The sequence below is a fragment of the Heptranchias perlo genome, unplaced genomic scaffold (assembly GCF_035084215.1).
Source record: "Heptranchias perlo isolate sHepPer1 unplaced genomic scaffold, sHepPer1.hap1 HAP1_SCAFFOLD_1188, whole genome shotgun sequence".
In the NCBI taxonomy this organism is placed as follows: Eukaryota; Metazoa; Chordata; class Chondrichthyes; order Hexanchiformes; family Hexanchidae; genus Heptranchias; species Heptranchias perlo.
The window spans coordinates 20613-40629 of record NW_027138416.1 but is presented as its reverse complement, the minus strand read 5'-3'; the positions used below and the strand labels follow the sequence as shown (position 1 = coordinate 40629).

The 20017-nt window shown below is 46.9% G+C and overlaps 1 non-coding gene and 1 pseudogene across 1 annotated transcript; both read left to right on the top strand.

Annotated features, from left to right (window-relative positions):
* The first annotated feature begins 10136 nt into the window (after nucleotides 1-10136).
* Nucleotides 10137-13722, top strand: LOC137308080 (zinc finger protein 774-like; annotated as a pseudogene).
* A 2612-nt stretch (nucleotides 13723-16334) lies between these two features.
* Nucleotides 16335-16419, top strand: trnak-uuu (transfer RNA lysine (anticodon UUU)). The gene is given in 2 exon segments: nucleotides 16335-16371; nucleotides 16384-16419. It is a non-coding gene; the product is annotated as a tRNA-Lys (tRNA).
* Nucleotides 16420-20017: the final 3598 nt, after the last annotated feature.

Here is a 20017-nt window from a genome sequence, read left to right as displayed (position 1 = left end):
GCCAGGTTCATGGCACCGTGGCTGGCTCTGCTGCACAGGAGGGCAGGAAAAAGAGTGGCAGAGCTATAGTGATAGGGGACTCGATTGTAAGGGGAATAGACAGGCGTTTCTGCGGACGCAACCGAGACTCCAGGATGGTATGTTGCCTCCCTGGTGCAAGGGTCAAGGATGTCTCGGAGCGGCTGCAGGACATTCTGGAGGGGGAGGGTGAACAGCCAGTTGTCGTGGTGCATATAGGCACCAACGATATAGGTAATAAACAGGATGAGGTCCTACAAGCTGAATTTAGGGAGTTAGGAGTTAAACTAAAGAGTAGGACCTCAAAGGTAGTAATCTCAGGATTGCTACCAGTGCCACGGGCTAGTCAGAGTAGGAATGACAGGATAGCTAAGATGAATACGTGGCTTGAGAGATGGTGCAAGAGGGAGGGATTCAAATTCCTGGGCCATTGGAACCGGTTCTGGGGGAGGTGGGACCAGTACAAATTGGACGGTCTGCATCTGGGCAGGACTGGAACCAATGTCCTAGGGGGAGTGTTTGCTAGTGCTGTTGGGGAGGGTTTAAACTAATGTGGCAGGGGGATGGGAACCGATGCAGGAAGTCAGTGGGAAATAAAGTGGTGTCAGAAACAAAAGGCAGTAAGGGAGAGTGTACAGAACATGACCGGACAGATGGTCTGAGAAAGCAGGGCAAAGACCAAGGGAAGACTAGATTAAACTGCATTTATTTCAATGCAAGAAGTCTGATGGGCAAGGCAGATGAACTCAGGGCATGGATGGGTACATGGGACTGGGATGTTATAGCTATTACTGAAACATGGCTAAGGGAGGGGCAGGACTGGCAGCTCAATGTTCCAGGGTACAGATGCTATAGGAAAGATAGAGCAGGAGGTAAGAGAGGAGGGGGAGTTGCGTTCTTGATTAGGGAGAACATCACGGCAGTAGTGAGAGGGGATATATCCGAGGGTTCGCCCACTGAGTCCATATGGGTAGAACTGAAAAATAAGAAGGGAGAGATCACTTTGATAGGATTGTACTACAGACCCCCAAATAGTCAACGGGAAATTGAGGAGCAAATATGTAAGGAGATTACAGACAGCTGCAAGAAAAATAGGGTGGTAATAGTAGGGGACTTTAACTTTCCCAACATTGACTGGGACAGCCATAGCATTAGGGGCTTGGATGGAGAGAAATTTGTTGAGTGTATTCAGGAGGAATTTCTCATTCAGTATGTGGATGGCCCGACTAGAGAGGGGGCAAAACTTGACCTCCTCTTGGGAAATAAGGAAGGGCAGGTGACAGAAGTGTTAGTGAGGGATCACTTTGGGACCAGTGATCATAATTCCATTAGTTTTAAGATAGCTATGGAGAAGGATAGGTCTGGCCCAAAAGTTAAAATTCTAAATTGGGGAAAGGCCAATTTTGATGGTATTAGACAGGAACTTTCAGAAGTTGATTGGGAGAGTCTGTTGGCAGGCAAAGGGACGTCTGGTAAGTGGGAGGCTTTCAAAAGTGTGTTAACCAGGGTTCAGTGTAAGCACATTCCTTATAAAGTGAAGGGCAAGGCTGGTAGAAGTAGGGAACCTTGGATGACTCGGGAGATTGAGGCACTAGTCAAAAATAAGAAGGAGGCATATGACATGCATAGGCAGCTGGGATCAAGTGGATCCCTTGAAGAGTATAGAGATTGCCGGAGTAGAGTTAAGAGAGAAATCAGGAGGGCAAAAAGGGGATATGAGATTGCTTTGGCAGATCAGGCAAAGGTGAATCCAAAGAGCTTCTACAAATACATAAAGGGCAAAAGGGTAACTAGGGAGAGAGTAGGGCCTCTTAAGGATCAACAAGGTCATCGATGTGCGGAACCACAAGAGATGGGTGAGATCCTGAATGAATATTTCACATCGGTATTTACGGTTGAGAAAGGCATGGATGTTAGGGAACTTGGGGAAATAAATAGTGATGTCTTGAGGAGTGTACATATTACAGAGAGGGAGGTGCTGGAAGTCTTAACGCGCATCAAGGTAGATAAATCTCCGGGACCTGATGAAATGTATCCCAGGACGTTATGGGAGGTTAGGGAGGAAATTGCGGGTCCCCTAGCAGAGATATTTGAATCATCCACCGCTACAGGTGAGGTGCCTGAAGATTGGAGGGTAGCAAATGTTGTGCCTTTGTTTAAGAAGGGCGGCAGGGAAAAGCCTGGGAACTACAGACCAGTGAGCCTGACATCTGTAGTGGGTAAGTTGTTAGAGGGTATTCTGAGGGACAGAATCTACAGGCATTTGGAGAGGCAGGGACTAATTAGGAACAGTCAGCATGGTTTTGTGAGAGGAAAATCATGTCTCACGAATTTGATTGAGTTTTTTGAAGGGGTAACCAAGAAGATAGATGAGGGCTGTGCAGTAGACGTGGTCTACATGGACTTCAGCAAAGCATTTGACAAGGTACCGCATGGTAGGTTGTTACATAAGGTTAAATCTCATGGGATCCAAGGTGAGGTAGCCAATTGGATACAAAATTGGCTTGACGACAGAAGACAGAGGGTGGTTGTCGAGGGTTGTTTTTCAAACTGGATGCCTGTGTCCAGCGGTGTGCCTCAGGGATCGGTGCTGGGTCCGCTGTTATTTGTTATTTATATTAATGATTTGGATGAGAATTTAGGAGGCATGGTTAGTAAGTTTGCAGATGACACCAAGATTGGTGGCATTGTGGACAGTGAAGAAGGTTATCTAGGATTGCAACGGGATCTTGATAAATTGGGCCAGTGGGCCGATGAATGGCAGATGGAGTTTAATTTAGATAAATGTGAGGTGATGCATTTTGGTAGATCGAATCGGGCCAGGACCTACTCCGTTAATGGTAGGGTGTTGGGGAGAGTTATAGAACAAAGAGATCTAGGAGTACAGATTCATAGCTCCTTGAAAGTGGAGTCACAGGTGGATAGGGTGGTGAAGAAGGCATTCAGCATGCTTGGTTTCATTGGTCAGAACATTGAATGCAGGAGTTGGGATGTCTTGTTGAAGTTGTACAGGGCATTGGTGAGGCCACACTTGGAGTACTGTGTACAGTTCTGGTCACCCTATTATAGAAAGGATATTATTAAACTAGAAAGAGTGCAGAAAAGATTTACTAGGATGCTACCGGGACTTGATGGTTTGACTTACAGGGAGAGGTTAGACAGACTGGGACTTTATTCCCTGGAGAGTAGGAGGTTAAGGGGTGATCTTATAGAAGTCTATAAAATAATGAGGGGCATAGATAAGGTCGATAGTCAAAATCTTTTCCCAAAGGTAGGGGAGTCTATAACGAGGGGGCACAGATTTAAGGTGAGAGGGGAGAGATACAAAAGGATCCAGAGGGGCAATTTTTTCACTCAAAGGGTGGTGAGTGTCTGGAACGAGCTGCCAGAGGCAGTAGTAGAGGCGGGTACAATTTTGTCTTTTAAAAAGCATTTGGACAGTTACATGGGGAAGATGGGTATTGAGGGATATGGGCCAAGTGCAGGCAATTGGGACTAGCTTAGTGGTATAAACTGGGCGACATGGACATGTTGGGCCGAAGGGCCTGTTTCCATGTTGTAACTTCTATGATTCTATGAATCCGGGTGGGTAATTTGGGGCCTGTATCTGACATTGGAGACTCCAGTTTGATCAGTGCCCGTTCACAGTCTGTCCAACACCCTGATTTAAATGTGCTGCTCGTGTGAAGGTTGCCAGTCAGACCTGCTGTGTGATGCCCATCTTGACCAGGGGCTTTACGTGCTTTTAATAAGTTCTCTGCAGCGAGCAAGTGCAGCTCTCCCCGTGTCTTTCAACACCGCATGGCGTGGGCCCACTGCAGGCCCAGGGGAGGTGCGGAGCCCGAGCAGTTCGACCCTCGGAGGTTCGAGGCAGGGACAGAGTGAAACTTGGACCGTTTGGGCGGATCAAACTTCGAAAACTCGCCTCTCCTCCTCCTGCTCCCTGCGTGAGTGGCCAGAGACTGCGGCCTCTCCCTGTCCCTGTCTAAACCATTCCAGTCTTTGGGAATCTTTACAAACTCATTCCAAGAATAAAATTAATTTTCAACTGAAAGCTGGAGTCGGGAGTGTGTTGTGTCAGAACAGGACTCGGACAGCCCGGGCAGCTCACCCGGCCCCTGCCGGGTAGGTGGGGGACAGGGCTCGGACAGCCCGGGCAGCTCACCCGGCCCCTGCCGGGTAGGTGGGGACAGGGCTCGGACAGCCCGGGCAGCTCACCCGGCCCCTGCCGGGTAGGTGGGGGACAGGGCTCGGACAGCCCGGGCAGCTCACCCGGCCCCTGCCGGGTAGGTGGGGACAGGGCTCGGACAGCCCGGGCAGCTCACCCGGCCCCTGCCGGGTAGGTGGGGGACAGGGCTCGGACAGCCCGGGCAGCTCACCCGGCCCCTGCCGGGTAGGTGGGGACAGGGCTCGGACAGCCCGGGCAGCTCACCCGGCCCCTGCCGGGTAGGTGGGGACAGGGCTCGGACAGCCCGGGCAGCTCACCCGGCCCCTGCCGGGTTGGTGGGGGAGAGGAGCGGGGTTGGGGGGGAGCGGGGGGTCCTGGGCTCCCGGAACATTTCCCTTCTCCCTGAGGCCTCTCCTTGGGCCTGGGGCAGGAGGCTCGATGCCTTTCACATCCTCGCATGCTGCAGCAACAGCGACAAGTTTCCCGGGGGCCGCTGGGCTGCTGCTCGCCGGTGGAATTTCCATCAGGGGCCGGGGCCCACCGTGACTAATGGCCGCTGACCCAGGAAACTGGGTAATGACCAGGGTGCGGTCAGGGGGCGATGGGCAGAATTCCCGCCCTCACCCTGTTGCCGGAAAGTCCAGGCATTGTGTCCACCGGTGACATCTCCATCCCCTGTGCTATTAACCTGGTATTCTGATTTTGGACGCCTTATAACCGCCAGGGAAAGCACAGTGCCTCCTCCTCAGCGTGGGCAACGCAGGTCTAACTGGTGCCCAGGCCTGGCACCAGTGACCTGATAGAAGCTGTTCGACCTCACGGCCCAGGAAAGGTCGGGAGAGAAAGGCAAAAGGGTCAAATTTTCTTCCCTTTCTCCAAGAAACGGCGTCTCTGAGAAATTATTTTAGAAAAACAAAACGGTTTATTGTTTCAAGGCACAATCTCTGTTCCTTGCGAGTCCAGGCCTGGTTTATTCCTGTCGAACCTTTACAGCCTCCGCTGCTCTTAAATTAAAGTGGCTGCTTTTTGAATTAACTGTTAATTGAAATTGAAATCATTTCTTAATTCCCACCACCGGCTCATTGAGCAGAAGTCAACTGTGAACTAACAGGAGGTGAGTGAGGACCCTGGGGATGAAAGAACTTTAAGGGGAATGTGAGACACAAAGAAACTCATTTTAATAATGTGTATTTTCAAAAAAAAGATACTGAATTTATACAGAGTCCAAAATGAAACACTTCTCATTGTAATCCAGTGCAAGTTCACATTCTGTATTTCCCATCTTTTCACACCACGATCAGTCTGAAAGCTGGATCATTAATAAAAACTTTCCCTGCACTGGCCCGAGGCAAAATTCAGGAATAAGAAACGAGATTCCCGAAGGCCGGGCTTGAGCACTTTGCGGAGGGTGAGAGAGAGAGTCACCAGAGCCGCGCTCGTCAAATCGCTCTCCGCTTTGACGGACAAGTTCTCAGTCCCAACATCACTCACAATATCGACAAGACGCCACTCGTCCATCTGATGCGACCCCCTGATAATCCCAGTCCCAACTGCTCCATGTCCGTGTGTTTCCCAAACTCGCCCAGCGTGATGCTGGAACAGGACTGACCGTTCCTCCCCGGGAGGGGGGCAGGAGCTATTTTAAGATCAGCCTCCAGCTGCCTGCATTCCAGAGTATTGGGAATAGCGAAAAAAATAACTAGTTTGTTTGGTGGGCTGTGCGTGTTTGAATCTCCAAACTGAGATACTGATAACCAGGCGCAGGTTGGATCCAAAATTGGCTCAGTGGCAGGAAGAAAAGGGTAATGATCAAGGGGTGTTTTTTTGACTGGAAGGCTGTTTCCAGTGGGGTTCCGCAGAGCTCAGTAATCGGTCCCTTGCTTTTTGTGATGTATATTAATGATTTGGACTTAAATGTAGGGGGCTTGATCAAGAAGTTTGCAGATGATACAAAATTGGCCGCATGGTTGATAGTGAGGAGGAAAGCTGTAGAGTGCAGGAAGATATCAATGGACTGGTCAGGTGGGCAGGAAAATGGTAAATGGAATTTAATCCGGAGAAGTGTGAGGTAATGCATTTGGGGCCGGCAAATAAGGCAAGGGAGCACACAATAAATGGGAGGATACTGAAAGGTGTAGAAGAAGTGAGGGACCTTGGAATGCATGTCCACAGATCCCTGAAGGTAGCAGGACAGGTAGATAAGGTGGTTAACAAGGCAAATGGAATTCTTTCCTTTATTAGACACGGCATAGAATATAAGAGCAGGGAGGTTAGGCTGGAACTGTATAAAACAATGGTTAGGCCCACAACTTGAGTACTGCGTACAGTTCTGGTCACCACATTACAGGAAGGGTGTAATTGCACTCGAGAGGGTGCAGGGGAGATTTACGAGGATGTTGCCAGGACTGGATAATTTTAGCTATGAGGAAAGATTGGATAGGCTGGGATTGTTCTCTTTGAAACAGAAGAGGCTGAGGATTGATTTAATTGAGGTGTACAAATTTATGTGTGGCCGAGATAGGCTGGACAGGAAGGACTGATTTCCCTGAGCAGAGAGGTCAATAAACAAGGGGCAGGGCATAGATTTAAAGTGATTGGTGGAAGGATTATTGAGGAGCTGAGAAAACATTTTTCACCCAGAGGCTGGTAGGTGTCTGGAACTCACTGCCTGAAAGGGTGGTAGAGGCAGAAACCCTCAACTCATTTAAAAGGTACCCGGATATACACCTGAAGTGCCATGACCTACAAGGCTATGGACCAAGTGCTGGAAAGTGGGATTAGGCTGGGTGACTCATTTTCGGCTGGCGCGGACACAATGGACTGAATGGCCTCCTTCTGTGCTGTAAATTTTCTATGATTCTAATTAACAGTAAGCAGGGTAGTTCAGGGATCATGAGAACACTACTGAAGAAAAGTAACTGCTGGGAACCAAGCAATGTGTCCTTGTAAACCACAGATTAGGGAAGTTCCAGCTCCAGTGACAGAGATGGATCACAACAGGGTATAAAAGTGAGGGGCTACTGAAGTAAGGGGCAGTTGGGACTGGAGACACCGGAGATCAAGCTCAGGGAGTCCGTGGTTCCATCCAGAGGGCTGATCTCGTCTACACGGGGGATTTGCATGTTTAGTCTGGTATGGTAGAGGAAAGAGAATTTACTCATATATTTCTTCATGAGGTATTAAAGTTGCTGACTCTCAGACTTGTTAATTAATAAGACAATGCATTATTTAGAACCTTCCATCCCTAAGTCTCTCTGCTGCTCTACTTTTAAACTTTCACCATTTAGTTTACATTTCATCTCATTTTTCTTCCTCTCAAAATGCATCTCGTCACATTTCTCTGCATTAAACTTCACCTGGTCCATTTACTAACCCGTGGACGTCACAATGAAGTCACTGACTCCTCTTCACAGTTGCCCCGGTGCCAATTTTGGAGTCATCTAGAGATTTTCACCTTGTGTCCCACATACCCAAGCTCAGATCATTCTCTATATTGTGGTTAGTAATGGTCCCAACACTGACCCTGGGGGACACCACTGTTTACATCCCTCCAGTCTGGAGAACATCCATTAACCACTACTCTCTGTTTTCTGCCCTTCACACAACTTCCTTTCCACACTGCCTCATTCCTTTCAATACGGTAAGTACTAATTTTATCAACAAGCCTCCTGTCCGGCATCTTACCAAAAACCCTTTCACAATCAATGTACACAACATCCACTACATTCACTTTATCAGTAGACTTGAGTTATCTCAAATGATTCATTTTTGCCTTTGATAATTAATATGTTTTTCTAACAAATGTTGAAATGTTTGCTCCACCTCATCTGGTTTGATCTGTTTCAAGACGCAACAGAAAGGTCGAGTTGTCTCCTGGAGTTTAAGATAAATTAGGTTTTAAATATTATGTTTCAGACGATGAGGGACATCTGGGCTTAGACCCGCCCATTCTGTGCCTCAACTCCCGCCCCTCACACACTCCGACTTGTTGGAGGACCAACTCACCCTCTCACCCTTCCTGTCGATTTCCGCTCCTCCGATTGGTCCGGAACTCTCCTTAATCACCAGGACCGGATTAGAGGTGAAATTGACATCCTGAGGTGCAGTTCGAAAATAAACATTAATTGAACCCGTCAGTTGCAACAATTAATAAAACGAAATTAATAAATGTTACCGTAAAAAATATTTCCTGATTTCACCAAACTGGTGGAACGTCTGCGCTGTGTGTTTGTGCCGGTTTAAATGGCACGAAGGGCTGGGGTTTCAGTTTATTTTATTATCTTTGGTCCAAACGCGCTCTTCCTGCTTCAAATGTCTTTGTTTTTCGGCCTGATATTAAGATCATCAATGGCGGCTGCATCACCCAGCATGCAGCGCGGTTCAGATTGTGCCCTATCCGAATCAGTGGAGCCCAGTGCGCAGGCGCCGTAGTGCCTCATTATCGGTCAGTGTGTCCTGAGCATGCGCGGCCAGTCGAGGCTGCGGGAGGAGCGCGTTCGGTGCAGGTCAGAGGATCGGAGCAAGAGGCTCAATAAACCCCGGGGCCCGGGTCCGGGCTCAGGCCCAGGCTCAGGCTTTACAAACCCCGAGTGCGGCCCCAGACCCGAATATAAAACAGTGAACATTATCCCCCCCTCACTCCCCGCCGGGAAATGAAGGGGAAATGGGGATCGGTCAGGGAGCGTCTGTAAATGAAGGGGAAATGGTGATCGGTCAGGGAGCGTCTGTAAATGAAGGGGAAATGGGGATCGGTCAGGGAGCGTCTGTAAATGAAGGAGAAATGGTGATCGGTCAGGGAGCGTCTGTAAATGAAGGGGAAATGGGGATCGGTCAGGGAGCGTCTGTAAATGAATGAGAAATGGTGATCGGTCAGGGAGCGTCTGTAAATGAAGGAGAAATGGTGATCGGTCAGGGAGTGTCTGCAAATGAAGGAGAAATGGTGATCGGTCAGGGAGAGTCTGTAAATGAAGAAGAAATGGTGATCGGTCAGGGAGAGTCTGCAAATGAAGGAGAAATGGTGATCTCTACATCTTCAGTCATCCAGGGAGCTCGAGCTTTGGATGCTGTTCCTTTCCTCCTCGTGGGAATCTGTCTACTCTGTACCCAAACCCACTCCTCCTTGAAGGCCTCCCACTGTTCAATTACTGTTCTGCCTGCCAATTTATTGATTCCAATCCACACGGACAAGATCCCTTTTTAACTCACTGGAATTAGCCCTCCTCCAGTTAAGAATTTTCACATTTGACTGTCCCCTGTCCTTTTCCATAACTGTTCTAAACCTAATGAGATTATGATCACTGCTGCCCCAATGAAATATGCTCCACCTGCCCCACTTCATTCTCCACACCGAGCCCACTGCTGTACTCACACTCTCTCACACTCACACTCACTCACACTCACACTCTCTCACACTCTCACACACTCACTCTCTCACATTCCTCTCTCACCCTTTCACTCATGGTTTCGGGCCACTGAAAGATGATGCGATGGGTTTGGATTTCAGCACAGGGAGGAGGGAGAGTGTGTGGGACGGGGATTTACAGCTTTGAGGAATGAGAGAGGAAATAATGTTCCATAGAAAGTAGAGTTGTCTGATCTGAATTTCTATCCTGTACTTACAGTGATAACTTTTATAAACTACTTTTACAGGGGAGGATTTGCAGAGGGAAACTCAAACCAAAGATCACGTCAAGATCTGACAGAGTCACTCGATTCATCAGGACCTGAATATCATCGGCCTTTGAATGTCGAAGGAGAAATGTTTGTCTGTTCTATCCATGGGAGAAGGTTTCAAACATCAGTGTGAGTGGAAAAGCAACGAGACACACACACCCGAGTGAGAGTGTTCCAGTGCACTGTCTGTGGAAAGAGCTTTAACCAGTTACACAGCCAGAAAAAACATAACACCATTCACAGTGGGGAGACACCGTACACGTGTTCTCTGTGTGGACGAGGCTTCAACTGATCGTCCAACCTGGAGAGACACAAGGACACCCGGACCACGGAGAAACCGTGGAAATGTGGGGATTGTGGGAAGGGATTCAATTACCCGTCACAGCTGGAAACTCATCGACGCCGTCACACTGGGGAGAGGCCGTTCACCTGCTCCATGTGTGGGAAGGGATTCACTCAGTCATCCGGCCTCCTGACACACCAGCGAGTTCACACTGATGAGAGACCTATTAAATGTTCTGACTGTGAGAAGAGGTTTAAATGCAAAAGTATTCTGCTGAAACACCAATGCACTCACACTGGGGAGAGGCCGTTCACCTGCTCCGTGTGTGGGAAGGGATTCACTCGGTCATCACACCTTCTGTCACACCAGCAAGTTCACTCTGATGAGAGACCTTTTAAATGTTCTGACTGTGAGAAGAGGTTTAAAAGCAAAAGTATTCTGCTGACACACCAACGCACTCACACTGGGGAGAGGCCGTTCACCTGCTCTGCTTGTGGGAAGGGATTCACTTGGGCATCCAACCTGCTGAGACACCAACGCACTCACACTGGGGAGAGGCCGTTCACCTGCTCCGTGTGTGGGAAGGGATTCACTCGGTCATCACACCTTCTGTCACACCAGCGAGCTCACTCTGATGAGAGACCTTTTAAATGTTCTGACTGTGAGAAGAGGTTTAAAAGCAAAAGTATTCTGCTGACACACCAACGCACCCACACTGGGGAGAGACCGTTCACCTGCTCTGCGTGTGCGAAGGGATTCACTCGGTCATCCACCCTGCTGATGCACCAACGCACCCACACTGGGGAGAGGCCGTTCTCCTGCTCTGTGTGTGGGAAGAGATTCATTCAGTCATCCAACCTGCTGAGACACCAACGAGTTCACACTGAGAGACCTTTAAATGTTCTGACTGTGGGAAGAGATTTAAAATCAGAAACGAACTGCTGAGACATCGATGCACTCACACTGGGGAGAGACTTTTCACCTGCTCCGTGTGTGGGAAGAGATTCACTCGATCATCCCATCTTCTGAAACATTAATACAGTCACTAATGTATCCAATCTGGCATTCAATAGAAACAGACTTACCCAGAGAGGCGTTAGAATGTTCAACTCGCCACCACAAGGAGTAGTTAAGGCGAATAGAATGGATGCATTTACGGGGAAGCTGGATAAGCACATAGAGGAGAAGGGAATATTAGAGTTTACTCATAGGGTTAGATGAAGAGGGGTTGGAGGAGGCTCGTCTGCAGCATAAACACCGGTATAGTCTGGTTGGGCCGAATTGCCTGTTTCTGTGATGTACATTCGATGTAATTCTATGTAAGCTCCATCTGACACAGTTTTACCAACTCACTGAATCTATCAATTTCCCTTTGTAACTTTATGCTCCCATCTACACTACTCACTGCGCCTCCTAACTCGATGTCAGCGACAAACGTGAGTGTTCGGCTCTCTATTCCTTCATCTCCGTCATTTATACATATCGGAAAAAGCTGATGCTCCAGAACTAATCACATCCGGCCAATTTGAGTACATCCCTTATTATCCCGGGCCTCTGCCTCCCACCTTCTAACTAACTCCCGACCCATTTCAATAGGTTGCCTTAAATTCCACGCACTCTCATTTTTGTTGACAGTCTCTTATGTGGTCCCTTATTGGATGCCTTTGGAAGTCAATGTCCATCTAACACCCAGAGACACTCCATTATCGAGCACGTTAGTTACATCTTCAAAAAGTTCAACGAGCTTTGTTAGACTTGACTTCCCCTTTACAAATACATGCTGGCTCTCTCTGATTACTCCATATTTATCCAAGTGCTCAGTCATTCTTTCCCCAATAACGGATACTGGTAACTTCCCCACAACAGGCGTCAGACTGATAGGCCTAGAATTTCCAACTTTATCTCTCCGACCCATCCGAAATAATGGAGTGACATTGACAATGTTTCAATTAAAGCAACAATTCCTGAATCAAGAGAGTTTTGATCGATCATGAGTACAAGTTCCTTACCTATTCCTCTTATTCCCCTGGGATGGTAAAATCAGGTCCTGGAGATTTGACAATCTTCAATCTCATTATTTTCTCCATTGCCATTATTTTATTTACACTGAATCCCCTTGATTTATTTACAGTTTTCCTCGTGTCTCTGCTATGTTCACCTCATCCTTTTCTATGAAGACCGATGCAAAGTAAATATTTAGCAACTCTGCCATTTCCTGATTTTCAATTACAATATCACCTCCATCTGTCTTTAAGGGTCCCACATTACTCTTAGTCACCCTTCTTTCTCTTAATATACCTGTAAATACCTTGATTGTTGTCGTTATTTTCCCTCACAAGTTTTTGCTCCTTTTCCCTTTTTGGACCTCTTCGGGTTTTTCGTTTCAGCACCACAATAAACAACACTTTGCTGTAAAGTTCGGCTCAATGATGGGCCGAAGGGCCTCTATCCGTGCTGTATAACTCTATGACTCAATAGTTCTCCAATGTCAGAGCGAGAATTGTCTGAACCCCGAATTGTCTGAACCCCTAATTTATTTAATGTAACAAACACAAGCACACTTAATCATCCGTGTATCAACACACTGATGGATACACAAAGATAAACACAGCGAGAAATGCAGGCAGTATCAGGATGCACAGGTGAACGGACAAGGGAAATAGACAAAGATAAAACGGTCTGTGCCTCGAACAGACAGTAACGTGTCGCTGATCGATATTAGTGAGACGAGGTGGGGAACAGGTGCTGTGAATTGGTGCTGTGGTTTAATTGGTTAAAGCATCTGTCTTGTAAACAGGCGATCCTGGGTTCAACTCCCAACAGTGTTTTGTGTCACTTATTATTTTTACCTAATTTGTGGAATTCAGCGACAAAGTCACACTTTGGAATTGGTATTTGTTGAGGTTTGAGGAGGAAACCGATATCAGAATGACTGTTCAAAAACACCATTTCATCGCACAGACAGACCTCTCATAGAATGTGTCTGTAACACTTTAATTTAAGGACACGTTCTTGTTTCTGGGCTCGTCGGGGTCAGGGTATAATTCACGATTTATGTCATCGAGGAGCGAATGGTTGTCTCCTCGACCTCCGGATAACAGTGATAAAGTTAGAGGATACACAGAAGCGGACAGGGTGATCGGGGTCTGGTACTCACTGTCTGAAAGGGTGGTCGAGGCAGAAAACCTCAACTCATTTCAAAAGTACATGGATGTGCATTTGAAGTGCCGTAACCTACAGGGCTACGGACCAAGCCCTGGAAAGTGGGAGTAAGCTGGATAGCTCTTTTTCGGCAGGCACAGACACGATGGGCCGAATGGCTTCCTTCTGTGCTGCAGCATTCTCTGATTCTATGATTCCGTGTGTGGGAAGGGATTCACTCAGTCATCACACGTGCTGAGACACCAGTGAGTTCACATATGACTACAGGGGTTGGATTCTGCTGTTAATCCCATCCAGGACTGAACCATGTTCATTCTGACAGTTGGGGTTTGTTTCTCCTGATGTTAATAAGCCCTATAACTGGGCTGGAGTTTAATATTCTGGATATCTGTTAAATAAATCAGCTTTGTTTTAATCACCTTGTTGTAGATTTTGGTCTTTCCCACCTGAGTGTTTAGCATCACCTGACTGGAGCTCAGAAAGGACAATCTGGGGGGAGGATCGTCCGGTGGGAACAGAACTTCAGCCTGGACACAGTCCTTCAGGGCCACACTGAGAGGGGCAAACTCTTTGGTCTTTCTCGTCTCTCTTCACTGACAGCAAAGTCGCCGTGAGGCGTCCAGTCTAAAAATGACTGTGGTAATTATTCTATGAAGATTTAACCTGTTTGTGTGACTGTCCTGAGTCTACCATTTAAGGCAGGCGTTGACTCATTTAAAATAAACCCGCTTAAAATAAATGGGTTATGAATTGTGATTTCCGTGAAGCCAATGTTCCATTCCTTTATATGATTCATGTGCCTGCTCTCCGACAACAGGGTAAATGGTGGAATATCAGCCCTGCTCAGCCGGCAATGATCACGGTACATTTTCTTGCAGACAAAATACACTTTGAAACCCTGGAACTTTGAGGTGATGAATCCTGAGGGAAAATAAAATTAGGGCTCGAAACATCAAACTTTTGCACCAACCGATAGCACCACCGAGACAGGTGAAGAAGTCACCCACTAAACCAGTAACTCACTGAGCTGAACTGTTTGATTGCAGTGACCAATAGAACAGCTGTCTGCTGTCAGTTTACTTTTCCAAAATGAATGGTTGAAACTTGCAGGAGTGAAAATCCAACGAGCCGGTCTTCACTCTTGAACCAGCAACTGTGAAGTTAAGAGAAACGTGCCGGAGAAATACTCGATTTCAGCGCGGTGACACTGGGCCAGAGTAAAGCTCAGTTAATATGATCGCCGAGTGGTGAGAGGGTGGATTTGTAATTCCTGAGCGACCGCACTGCGCATTTTCCAGATCTGCTTGGAGCACCAATCCCTTCAATTCATCACGTACAGGGACAATTCGATTCTCGGTTTCTTTTCCCTGAGGCTTCGTGAAATTTTAAAAATTGAAAGCGACCAATATCAGAGCGAACCTCGTCACCAACATGCTCACAGATACAGAGCGGCCTCACTCTGCTTCAGTGAGATGAAAACCCAGAGCGGTTTCAAGGTCGAATGTAATTGTAAGCAAAGCTCGATCAATGAAAGTGCAGGTCATTGAGGTGCCTTTAAAGTCCTGATTGTTTGAACTGAATTTCTTCCGAAAGCGCTTGAGATTCAGGTGGAGTGATTTGGGGACTTCCTTTCCCTCTTCGCAAAAGTTTGAACCGCAGCTCAAGATCAATAGTCCCGGGATAAATTCGGGATTCGCCGGGATATGAACCTCGCATCGAGAATTATACCCCGACCTCCATGAGCCCAGAAACAAGAACGTGTCGTCACATTTACATGTCACGGTCACATTCTAAACTGGTTTGTCCTGTACTGTACATTACTGTCTAAATATTACAGATAAGCAGAGCACTTGAGCTGTCACAGCTGTGACTTTGACTTTTCTCCCTCTCCTCTCGATCTCCCCGGCAACTGCCACTAACCACAATCTTCTCTCACACTTCTTCATCAGGAAGTTCCGAGCCTCGGTTTTCAAATGAAATAACGCCCATCTCTTCAATCACCGACAGCCCAGAGAGAGTTTCATAATTTCAGCTCCCACTTTGCCCAAATCCTCCTTCAAGTACCGTGAAAAAATTGGCCTTTAGTCAATAATAATATAATTAAATGTTATTATCTTCAGGGGCATTGTTTAAGATTTCACGGCTTTTAAAGATCACTGCTGATGTTTAACGAATCGCCTCTTGTTTGGCGGTTTCTGTGTGGGAAAGATCAGGAAGCGATAATTGAGAGACCGAGGATGAAGCTGTTTGATGGGAGCACTGGGGACACAGACCGTGCGCGGCTCCAGTGGAGCAATCGGTCAGCGCGCGTTATTTCTACAATAATTATACACTCGAGAAATGCTGGGGTTGTGAGCTCCAGCACCATCTAAAGTAGTTGAACCTTCTAAACATTTTGACTGGAGTTCAAGGTACAACCGGTTCCATAACACATCGACTTCTTCACGTCCCCATGTGGGCACTGAGGCTCCTCTGGCCTCCCGTCTTGCAATAGCAGGCGAGAGTTTATTTGTTTTTGGAGGGAGAGGGGGCGATTGGCGAGAGCTGAAATGGTAAAGCGGCCGGCACAACATCTTTAAATCTAAAGAGCCAAACACACAATTCTTCTTTCCGTGAAGCAGGGATTCATCGGTTTGAAGTGTCGTGTCGGGAAAATTCGGGAGGCAAATCTGCTGCCTGGTGTCACGGTGTAACGGGTGAAATTATTCAGCTTTCAATTGTTGATCGGCTGAAATGTCGAGAGGCCTTTCCCAGCTCCCGTGTGGAACAAGTTCAGCTTTTGAGCCATTGGGTAAAGTGTATTTTTTAATTGCTGCGAACGAATGACAAAACATTTTGTACAAACAAGAAGAATTGTAAACTCACGAGTTCACTGTCCATGTTTCTTACATCATGTTCAACAGAAACAAGGATTCTCCTCAACACGTTGCTGAAAATTGTATAAAAGGAATTCTCCCCTTCTTCTCCATCGACAGGGATAATTCAGAGTCCCACCATGAATCTGTATGATGGAAACTAATCCAACAGCGAGCCTGGATAGCTCAGTCGGTAGAGCATCAGACTTTTAAAACAGGTGGTGATCTGAGGGTCCAGGGTTCAAGTCCCTGTTCAGGCTAAAAGTTTTAAAACAGCTGGCAAGTTCTGCTTTTCCAGCGGACCAACATCAGCGAAAGGAGCAAGAGTTGGCCATTCAGTCCCTCGAGCCTGCTCCGCCATTTGATAACGTCATCGCTGATCTTCGGCCTCAAATCCACTTTCCCGACCTGTCCCCATATCTCTTGAGTTCCTTTGTGTCCAAAATTCTATCTATCTCAGTTTTGAATCTATTCAATGGCTCAGCATCCACAGCCCTCTGGGGTGGAGAATTCCAATGGTTCACAACCCTCTCAGTGAAGAAATTATTCCTCATCTCTGTACCAAATGGCCGGCCCCTTATCTTGAGATTATAACCATTAGTTCGAGTCTCTCGAGCTCGGGGAAACGGCATCCCAGCATCTACCCTGTCGAGCCCTCTAAGAATTTTACATGTTTCAATGAGAACACCTCATTATTGTAAACTCCAGAGAATATAGGCCCATTCTGCTCAATCTCTCCTCACAATGAGAATACCTATGAGGTGCCCCTCTAACGAAATGCATATGTAGTAAGCTTTCAGTAGCTCAATAAGATGCCTCCATAACAAAATGGCAGTATGGTAAACCAAGGGTTAATATAAGTGGCCCATTTAGCTAGAATTAGAACAATGAGCTTTTCAAATGAGTTTATCCTTGAGCATTCGTTAATGTTATTAATTTCCTGTATGAAAATGTATGCTTTATTATGAATCAAGCAAAGCAATATGATAAGCTGAATTGTTATTAATTTCCTGTATGAAAATGTATGCTTTATTATGAATCAAGCAAAGCGATATGATAAGCTGAATTCTGGGGTAAGCAGGTGTAGGGAGTGTTGTTTTGCAGCTACCTAATGAATGGATCCTTATTTCGGACAAGGTCGAAAAACATCCCAGGCCTGAGATAAGTGAGACTCCCTTTCCTGTGACCTACGTATGAACAGGTATCACCTGTGAGTGGTCGGTCATTATGTCAGTTAGTATGGCTTGCCCAGACTCAGCTTATGATTGGTTTTAACCCCTTGCTACTCATGTCCCTCCCCACTCTGAAAATGTATAATTGTGTGAACTCTGACTGTGTAATTTGCCTGTTCTATGAGATTGACCAGACTCTGTCAAGAGTTGAAATCAATTCTATAGATCGGGCCAGCTGCAGCTAATAAATTGTGTTAAAACTTTCAAGTGTATTCGCTTTCAGTTTTTGCTGAACCAGACTAAGAGTAAAGAATCCGGTATCGTCATTTGGGGGCTCGTCCGGGATCTCAACGGTCGGTCGCCGAGAGTTCGCGGCGTAAGAGACGAATTGTCTTGGACACGGACGAAGGAGAGGGCGCCCCGGGTGAGTAAACACTTCTTTACCACTCCGGCTTTCCTAAATCTGTCACGTCGACGACGAATCGTCCCATCGCTAACTCTTGCGTGGCGTCCTTACGAGATTCAGCCTAGTACTTAGTCTGGCGAATACACGGATATAGGTTAGTGATTAATATCACTAAGGTTCAGTCGGCGTACTGAGGGAGTGGTAATCAACACACCACTGGGTCAGGCTTTGAGTTCCGGGTAATTGAGTATAAACCGAAACTCTGAAGCGGTAGGTCAGTGATCAACAAACATCACTGAGTCCAGTTCGCGTTCCTGGTCATTGAAAATAAACAGGAAGTGCGAATACGGTGCGTTCGTGATCAAAATATCACTCGGTTCGAGTTCCTGGTGATTGGATATAAACAGGACCTTTGAACACGGTGCGTCAGTGATCAATATCACTAAGGGTTAGGTTTCAAGTCTCTGGTGATTGGGTATAAACCAGTACTTTGAATCCTTGGGGATTGGATACAAACAGGAACTGATTGCTTGTGCTGATCGACTACAGAAGGAAGTGCCTGTCACACACCCCGCCTTAGACTGGCTGTTAAGAGAGGAGATCCTCCACGCGAAGGTCAGGACCCTGAAGTGGGTGTAGGCACAAAGGGCACTTAGGATTGTGAGGCACAAGCAGTCAGGACCATAATTAAATCCAGTAAGTAACTGGGTGACGACATACGGTAGCGTTAACTAGTTGACTTGACTGGGTAGCGACCAATACAGTTGTGTTAACTGGTCGACTAAGGGTAACAAAACAAGATACGATGGGTAATTGTTTGGATGTCACTACGGAACCGGGAAGTCCCTTACAAATTTTGTGTGAAAAATATCCAGACAAGGTAAAACAATTAAGACAGTTGTCAGGGGGGCTGAATAAAAGACTGGGCAATGAGGAATGGCCATTGGGGGGCAGTAAAAACCTAGATGCCGTCACTAAGGCTGAGGAACTAATTTGGAAAAATAATGGAGGTAAACCAGCCAAAGGGTTAATTGCTTTGTGGAAACAGCACTGTCAGGAATTGAGAGGAGCGTCAGTATTAGCCAGCTGGCAAGATAACGCGTTAAAGTTAGGAATAGGACTCACTGAAGGAGGAATAGTTAAGTCTGCAGAACTCCTAGAAAAAGAATGTGCTCATGCAGAACGGGAGTCTGAAAAGACTTCGGTCGAGTCTAAAACACTTGATAGGAGTAGATTACGTAATCCAATGGTTGGCATGGCTTTGACCGGGGAAGACGATGAATTAGATGAATGGAACTTCAGGTCCCATGTTGAGATACGCTTTCGGGGTAGTTCACGATTTTGGACAGTTATGGAAAAACAGGGGATTTCTGACTTCTGCAGGTACGCAGATTTCCCATCAGAAGTTAGTCTCAGATTTATTACAAGCCCTTATGCTACCAAGACAGATCTCGGTTATGAAATGCTCCGCCCACACGACAGGACAGACCTCAGTAGATATAGGGAATAGATATGCTGATCGGGAAGCAAAGGAAGCGTCCCAGACACAGAGGGTGGTTGTCCCTAGAATGATGAGTCAGACTAAAAGCTCAAACAAGAGCAAGTCTCCCTCTGAAAAACCAATGCCAACCATCCAAGACGTCATTAAATTACAGGAGGACGCTCCTGGCTGTGACAAGAAATTGTGGGAACAACTTGGTTGTACTTATGACTGTGTATCTAAATTGTGGCTTACCCCTGCGGGGCAGACTTGTATGTCGGATCAATTAGCAGTATGGGTTATTGAATGTGTACATTTTGCAACTCATTGTGGGGCCAAAGCTGCTAGCGATACACTGCTGGCCACTTGCTGGCATCCTAGGTTGCAAGCCCTAGCCCAGGGCATCAGCAGTCGTTGCCTTATTTGTCAGAAACACAACCCTGGAAAGGCAGTGTCTTGCGAAAAGGGAAAAACCCCTTTACCTGAAGGTCCCTTTGAGACCCTCCAAATGGACTACATTGAGCTGCAAAGATGTCAGGGTTATAAATATGTCCTAGTTATTGTTGATGTATTTAGTAAATGGATAGAGGCCTATCCGACAACGGATAACAAAGCCTCCACTGTTGTAAAAGTTCTGATGAAAGAAATCATTCCTAGATACGGAATCCCAAATCAATTGAGTTCAGATAACGGCCCTCATTTTGTAGGCCAGGTGAATAAGGAATTCTGCACCCAGATGGGCATCAAACAACAGCTACATTGTCCCTACAGGCCACAGGCCGCTGGGTTGGTTGAGCGTG